This window comes from Excalfactoria chinensis, chromosome 2 (genome assembly GCF_039878825.1).
Source record: "Excalfactoria chinensis isolate bCotChi1 chromosome 2, bCotChi1.hap2, whole genome shotgun sequence".
NCBI classification, from domain to species: Eukaryota; Metazoa; Chordata; class Aves; order Galliformes; family Phasianidae; genus Excalfactoria; species Excalfactoria chinensis.
The window spans coordinates 36,328,466-36,337,403 of NC_092826.1; positions in this window are offsets into that span (position 1 = coordinate 36,328,466).

Consider the following 8,938-nt stretch of genomic DNA (forward strand, 5'->3'; position numbering starts at 1 on the left):
AGACACAAACACATTGTGTCCTCTAAAGCAGTAATGTCATGTGTGCAGGCTCTATTGCAAAAGACAGCTCCTATCATTCTTATTCCAATGCAAGTACTCAATGGCTTCCACACTGAGATGTCCTGATGTTAGATTTTCATCTGCTATAAACACAAGGAGATCCAGGACACAGAACAGTGCTGCAAGACAGCAATGTCCCTGTGGTCCATGACAGGAAAGCTTTGTGCTTGCTTCTGTTGATGTAGATAAAGCTTCTTGTGGAGAAGAGTTACTTTATAAAATCCTCAGAAACAAAAGGAAAATTCATCCTCATGCAGATAACAGTGCTTTTGTGCACCTGCCTGAGATGGTCAGACACTGAGACATGTGCAGTCATCTGTAGGCTCTGACACTCTCTGTACAGCATGTGGATATACTTTAATCCAAGCCACAAAGACCATGCAGATAGCCTGGAACTAATGTGCTGCTCTCCAGGGCAGAGACACCCACTATGTGGCTGTGGCCGTAGGCAATGAAATCTTTGTACACTACCTGTCTACTCCAGTCTTGGAGAATAAGCACTTTCTCCCAATCAAATTAGATCCAGTTTGAACGCCCCATCAAATAGCTTTGCAATTCTTCATGCTTTTACTTCAATTTCCAGTTGAAAGCATGAGGATTTCACAGCGTGTTACAGCTCCTGATGCGCACCATGTAGCACAACAAAGAGAAAGGGCTTTCCCAGGAAGTCTGGCATCCTTTGCAATTGCCTAGTCAGGTAATGTTGATATGTACCAGGTGCTGTCAGGCTGTCCCAGCAGTACTACTCATCAGCCAGAAGGCTTTAGCATATTGGATTTAATGAATTTGCTCAACACTGTCAATCATAGTTGGAGGAATGCATACCCCGCGCAGCCAGAGAACAGCCCAGAGTAAAAGAGCTGGAAGAAGGCAGACAGACCGAATTGAGATTGCTGAGACTTTGAGCCCTCCCTGTGTATGTGAGCGCACGAACCGTCTGCCTTCCCAGCACAGCGTCTGTATCGCTGCAGGAAACATCACGGAGAGACGCCTTCAGCTGGCGCGTATTAGGCATGCACTTACCAAAGCAGAAGTCGGAATATTTATACATAGCATGGGTTAGTAAACTCCTGAACAAGTCGGTTACTGTGGGAAAAAGTCGTATAAATTTCATCGGGCTCTGGGAGCAGCACTGCAGAAGTGTTATTTATTCATTGTTAAAGTCTCGCAATGTCTGCAGCTGTTCTGACATATTTCATTGAGAGGAAACTGCGAGACTGGAGAATCGATACGGAAACAACTTCATTTAAAGGAACGAGCTCGAAGGACAAACTTTGCGCTCGTTTGAGATCAGCATCTCTTGTTTTATCAGCTGCTCCTTTTCATTTGCTATTTCAGACACAGAGCACACCACCAGAAAGATCACAGTGGAGGTTTAAGTGGAAAAACGCATGCACATTTTTACTTAAACACTTAAGAATGTGTCCTTTCTCTTCATGGTCTCTTTCTTCTCTCTGCCAAGCATCAACCAGCAGATATCGATTGCTACAAATCTAGTAAAAATGTGCAAGAAGACAGGCTGCGAAGCCCACGGTCATTTTCAATCTGATTCACAAGAAGTGTTTTTAAATCTTGATGCGTTTTAGGTGAATAGGATTCTTATAGAAACACACGCTTCGTGTATATATTTTTCCAGTCCCATGCATGCATATATTTAGTCCAAGAATTTCCATGAGTCTCAAGCAGAATTCTCTGGCAAAATGCCCTCAGAGTGAGAAAATAACAATTCCCTGTTTCTGAAGCCTCTATTGCTGCCTGCTCTGCCGACTCAACGCCTCACTTTAAGCAAAGGCTTCTTCATTTGCTGCATGAGATTGTGAAATACGTCACGAAGAACTGTGTCGAAAATACAAAAGCATCATTAAATCTATTGCTCAACAGCAAGTATTAGGGAACTATCTAAAGAGAATGTTGTGATAACTTTGTATTAATAAAGGTATTGTCAAATAAAGTTTGTTTTGGTTTGGGTTTTTAGAAACAATGAAGTTTTTCTTAGATAATGTCAGTGATGGGAACATTACATACTCAGGGCTGTGTAACAATGGCTCCTAATTTTGGCACCTCCAGAAGCAGCACCAGTCTTCCATTTATCTTGCAATCTTCCCCTGAGTGAATTTAATCAGTTCGCTGAAGATTCATTCAATGAATGAGAAAAGACTGAATGCAAATAGCTCTGCAGATCTTCAACGCCAACAATTTATCAGTTTCTATGACTTTGTCAGCTTGTTTTCTTGGTCATATGATTCCATATGATAACCTTCGTTGCTTCCTCTGCCACCCTGCAAGTATAAAATGAAAACAAATTCGGAGGTATGAAGAAGCACTCGTGAGGTATGACTTAACCATTTTGATTTTAAATTGAATTGCAGGGGATAAGGAAGGATTCAGTGACCCCTACAAGTTTATGAGCTAACAGAAATTCTCTACTTATCTCTGCAGTTTTGCACCTAGGAAAACTTATGCTTATTCTGACTTACTTTGGGATCTTCAACCAGCTGAACAACAGTGTTCAGGAAGGAAAGGTCTGAAACTGCATAGAAAGCTGCATACCAGGAATCTGATCTTCCCAAGTTACTATCAGAATTAGTGAATTATGTAGGTTTACTCATTCGTTAGGTAATATTCTGTGTATGATATTCAACATTTTCTAGCTGCTATCCTCGATATCTGTTAAACAAAAAAGTTCCTGGGAGAGTTGTTCTTTATTCTTTCACACATGCAGTTCTGTTCATTCTTTTTCAAAAGCACATAATTCACGTTATGCCCAGCATCAAAACTGGGCTTTTAGCTCATCCTTACAAAACAGTAAAGGAAAAGAAATGATTTTAGAACATATTTACATGTTGTGTGCAGAACAGTCAAAAATACTTTCAGACAAGGTTATATTCAATGAAACACAGTGCAAAGTGTGCAAAATGTGTACTCTGATTGTCAGTGGATAATACAGAATTTCTCCCATTCCTAATGGCTTGACTTCTGTTTGATGAGGTATGAAGCTGTGTACTTTGTTAGATAATTGCCTTCACACAATGTGCTATGACAATATTTGAGTGCAACTAAATAAAGAGTGAAATAAGACAATAAATATGTTACTTGGAAGTAATTGTGACTTCTTTCTTCTCTTAAAGCTAGTTTTCTTGTTTAATTATAAATAACAAATAAAACACATTCTCAGAAAGGATTTGTTGCTTTAAAACTCCCCCTCTATAATCCGTTATCTTTTTTTAATGTCTTTTCAAGTATCCTAAACATTGGTGTTTTTCCAGTGACTTGTAACTTCTAGGGTGTGATGGAAAGAAATCACAAGGAGAATTCCTTGAGTTATGGCATTCAGCTGTAAATTCCATGTCATCGTGTGCAGATATGCACACAGTTATGCAAAGGGTCAAATAACATGCATGTTAATTTCACATTTGAATACAAAGAATGTTAGTTCTGTTCACACATTATTCTAGACGCAGAATATCAACACAAGACAACCCCAATATGACTTATTTTTCATCCCAGAATAGAGAAACCTTACTCTGGCCAACTTCTGGAATGGATTTCCATTGTCTCAGTCTTTTATTGATCTCCAAAAAGTGTAGCAGATGGATGCCTGCCTCTTGCAAAAGCAACATCTTGCCTCTAGGAAGGACAACAGACAACAGATGAGCCGCATTTACCTCCTGCCAGCATACCTCTCTGCTTCATCATTCCAAACTGTTGCACACATGAAGAATCTGGAGAGTCAAGATGGCATCCAAATGTGATGGAGTGGCTCCTAGAACATCAAGCAGCTGTAGGCTTCATAGTACAGAGCTCTGTGGTAGAGAAAGAACATGCAAAGAACAAGAAGTGTGACAGGAAATATGCTGTGCTGACTCTGGAATTTAGAGTCTAAATAAAGAAAACAAGCTGCAATTAACGGTGGCCACACTTGTTACCTTCTATACTGCCTTCTATAAGGCTCCAGTACTGTGATCTTCTGTCTGGTTTCTATTGCTCCATGAAATTCCATGCGGGTTAAAATAATTAAGCAAATGAAGCTGTGAAGCTATCAGCCAAAGTATGAATGTTACAAAGGAAAGCACAATTATACTTTGATTGAGAAAGAAAGTATATTTTTGTACAGAAAGCATGTCAAATGTCAGTTCTGCCTCATGTTTGCATGGCAATGTCTGAAGTGGACAAAATCACAGAATCACAGACTCACAGAACTGTAGGGGTTGGAGAGGACCTTTAGAAATCATCAAGTTAAACACCCCTGCAAAGCAGGCCCCCTTCACAGGCTGCATAGGAAGGCATCCAGGTGGGTCTTGAATATCTCCAGAGAAGGAGAATCCACAACCTCCCTGGGCAGCTGGTTCCAGTGCTCCATCACCCTTACTGTGAAGAAATTCCTTCTCATACTAGTGCAGAACTTCTTACACTCCAGTTTATGGCTGTATCATGACATACGATCACTTTTAAAAAGTGCTTCTGTAGAGAGACAGATCTCTTACTCCCTTTTACCAGAGAAAGAATGAACCAACTTTACTCTCACGAGTCCTTCATGAAATTGTCAGCAGCTTTCTGAGACTGGTTCCACTGCACACTTTTCTTTTAAGTGTAAACAACTTTATTTGTCACTGAAACACCTTGCAATTGGCACGATAAACATTTTGAGGTTTCTATTGACTTCTTAAGGAGTAGAAATTGTAAGAAGATGAATTCTTGTAAAAGGCAAAAAGTGAAACACAGGCACCATCTTCAATTATTTGTATTATTACTGTTGGGTTTTACAATTGATGTGACATTTACTTTTCTAGTTTGTATGCTGATGTCTTTGTTGAATCTGCCTCAGAGTTCCTGCCACTGATAAGAAAACTGTAAGTTTGACCAAAAAAAGACAAGCAAAAAACCCAACCAAAAAACAAAGGCATCTGATGGAGTGGAGTCCAGAGTTCATTCAGTATGGATATTGGGTCTGAAACAGCAGAAAAAAGTGGTTTTTTTCAAGGCCATAAGCCTCAATCATAAAACCTTCAACAAGAAGAAACAATGAGAATTCACAGTTTGTGTGTCCTACCCTATAACAAGTAAGCAAGTGTTCAAATGACCAAATGTGTTTTAAGGAAAGCTGGTGCGTACCTCCTCAACTCCATGAATATATTGCTTAAAGAAGCACCTTTCTGCTCAGCTTTGTCATTAGCATGGCATTAGAGAATCATTCCGAAGTGCATTGAACAGCATGGCTTCTTGCTTGCTGCACTGCTGTTTGTTTTCTCATCTTCTCCCCAAAGGAAGATGCTTAGGCAGCGAAGTGTCATCTTTTGTTAGAATCAGTTTGATTATAAATATTTATGTTTCCCCTGTGCTTTTGCTCGAGCAGGTCTGGTAGATGTGTCTTGTACTTTGCATGGAAGGTCAGCTTTGTGACTGCTGTTATATACCAAGGTATTTACCACATTTCACAATCCCAGAGTGGTCTCCAAGAACATTCTGTTTCCTGAGCAGACAACTTTTATGACAGTATTTACCCCTACTGAGGTGGAGATGGAGAGCAAAGGGAATGATCTGCAGGGACAGATGAGTGTAGCTGTCAGCACAAAGCTCAAGATGCTCTTTGGCCGTTGGGGGAAGCCCTGCTGTGATGAGAAGAATCAAATCTTACTTTCTACTTTTTTTCTGGAAGGGATTGTAGACAGCTGAGGACAGGTCTGATACACTTAAAATAAACAGCATGGCTGAGGGCTTTTTATTCTAGGTGAATTGTTCTGAGTGCTGAAAAGTCTGGTGACCAAATATATCAGACTCTTGTAGTCCAGCCAGGAAGCAAGTGAAGCATGAATAACTGAGTAACGTGTCACTGTCTGCCAGCATGGGATGGGGTCTTCTAGCCAATGAAAGCTCATAGAAAGTATTACTCATGGGTAATGCTATGTCCGAACTTAGCACCATCAAGGAATGCACAATCAAGGAATGTAAAAGGACTTCTAAATTATAGATTTGGTTGATCAATTACAGATGTGGATTGACTAACTCCAAAGTAGACCGCATTTTGCACTCTTCAGAAAGGCTTTCCTCACTTCATGATTCTCGCATGGGTTCTGTTTCACACAGCTGTTTTTCATCCTTGGGTTAACTTTGTCCAAGTACAGAGCCAACAAGACAGAAACAGCAGCAATGTTGTATGGAGCAACTAGCAGATAGAGCAGTGTAATATCTACCTTTTTCTAGGTCTGAAGCGTATGCCACCTGATCAGTTTAGCCTGATGGTTAAGATATCCAAGAGAGATTGCTCTTGCACTCCACATGTGAGCAGTCTGATAGCATCTGGCAATCACTCATCACCACAAACCTGCAGAATGGACTCAAAGCAGCTCAGCATGTTCTCCAGCATCCTGCCTACTTCTTTCAGAGGAAGCATGATGTTTTTATGGTGAGCCATCACAAGCGCTGTGGAAAGATGCTGGAGAATGCTAGTTCTTTACACCAACTCATTTCTATTAATGGAAGTGGCATTCAGCCAGTCAGGATAAAGGCTGTGTAGGTCAGTGGCCAGGCCTGAGTCAAGTAGTCCTACATACTTCTTCCATAGAGTAGATGCTGGCTTGTTGGAACACACAGGGGACTGTCATGCAGCCCAGATGGGAGCTTTGTATTGTCTACCATATCATTTTCTACAGCTAGCTGATCATAACTAACACTGAAGATTTAGTGACTCAAACTGTAAAACACAATGAGCCTCTTGAGATTTATTTTTCCATTTTTTTTTCAGCCACAAGTGGTGTCCTTAACTTTCTTATTCACAGCTTTCGTGAGGCCGAAACAGATATTCTTTAGCATTGCTCTACATTTTGTGTATCTTCATTGCAAAGGAACAGGAAAAAGTACTATCATCTGTTTACTAGTGAGTAGTTGCCTCTGTGTAACTATTCAGGAATTTTTTGATGAGAAAATGTTACTTACATCAGTAATATTTCCTGACTGAGGAAACTGTGAATTATAGCTGTCCAATGTATACATTGTTGTAATTCTGTCATAGGATTATTGAAGCAAACAAAGGAGAAGAAAAAAAAAAAGCAACAACATTATATATTCCAGAAACATTTTAAATACATTTCCAAGTGTCCTGCTCGTATCAATTAATGTATCTCTGCATATAATAAACTACAGCAATATCCTGTAAACGACTGACAACAGCAATACAGAATAAAGGTAGAAATTCCTGTAGTTTAGGAAAACTCCCACACTGCTTCAGAGACAGATCATTTTTCTTTGATGAAATGAAGTATCAAATGGACAAGGGAGAAAAATTTAACCTTATCCAGATTTAAAGAAGACATCCAACAGGATCAAAGAAAAGGCTCGAAAATGCTCTGACAAAGGCAAAGAGAAAAAGCCCTTGTGTCATTAAGGAGTGTTTAAGAAAATAGGAGACATAGGAACAAATGCCAACAGTCACAGACTACAAGGAGCATCTCCAGGACCTGTGCTCTTATCCAAGGTGTTCATCGTATCCAGAATGAGTACAACACTGTGACTCAGAAGGTGTTCTGATTCGCTGCGGATGCTTCTGTAAAAGTAAGAATGAGGACTGGAAATGAAACACAGAAGAGCCTCAGGAGATTGAATGACTAAGTACTAAAGCAGCAGAGGAAACTGCAGTTAAGTAAACAATCGTAGAATGATACATTAAAAAAAAAAAAAAAAAAGAATCCTAACTTTGCATAGAATTCTATTGGTGGCTTCACATAAGCTATTACTACCAGGGAGGGAGGTGTAAAAGATGTAATAGATAGTTATATGATAATAACAACTCAGTGTTGAATAATGAACAAAAAATGAAAGGAAATGCTATGACTTATGAGGAAATGAATACCAGACAAGACAAAAAAATGTCACTGTGCCGCTGTGTAAAATCATCATGTGTGCTATGAATAACGAGGGTATGAATGAAAGGGTATGGCAGGAGTGAAAATGTACAGACAAGCCAAGAAACAATCATTTTACTTCACAGAGTGGCCTTTCTATAAAGTGGTATAGTAGTTTAAGATGACTAAACCTGGTGAGGAGTAGTGAGCTGGGAATATGGTAAGGAAATCTAAGGTGGCAGGAAGAAGGTGAATAGAGAATCCTTGCTGTTTCACACAATAAAACATCTGGGAGACATTGAATGGTACTAGAAATGCAATGCACAGTATATACAAACGTGTATCAGTCTGCTTTGTTTTTAATCGAAGGGACAGCTGCAAGCTTTTGGTCTCATCTCAGACACTGAATGAGTGGCTTTTATGATAATTCAATCTGTTAACAATAGTTCGATGTTTGCTGCTGACTGAGTAATTTTATGTTCAGTGACTTACCTAAGAAACAAGATTCTTTTGCTTGGCACGCACTACTTTGGACATTCTTGTGTTGTTACAATCACACAAATTACAAGTGTATCCAGCGGCTCAAATCTATAAAGTTAGAGCATCTTTCTCAGTAACGGGGTGGCCACAAGGAATTATTCCAACTCTGCACCGTCCTCAAAACTATGGCCACACGTTCTTTGGGAAAGTACTGACAGGTGAAGATAAAAACCACATCAGGCAGTATACAAATACCTCCACATCAGAGATGGCTGTGGAAGAGTCCTCAGACTCTGATATAGTTTTTTTTTTACTAGCATAGATGCAAACACTGATGGTTGAAGAGGAAAATCAAGGTATGATGCATCTTTGCACAGTGCCAGGGAGCTGGAGAAAGCAGCGGTGACTGATCACTTCCTTCTTGTGACTCACGGGATGTTTACTGTGGATTCATTTAAAAAAAAACAGGGCAGAGAATTTTCTGTTCTTCTTTATGGAGCGTGTATCAGCAAGTAATCTGGGAAGAGGACTGTAAGAGCTCCATAGACATTTCTGTTTTA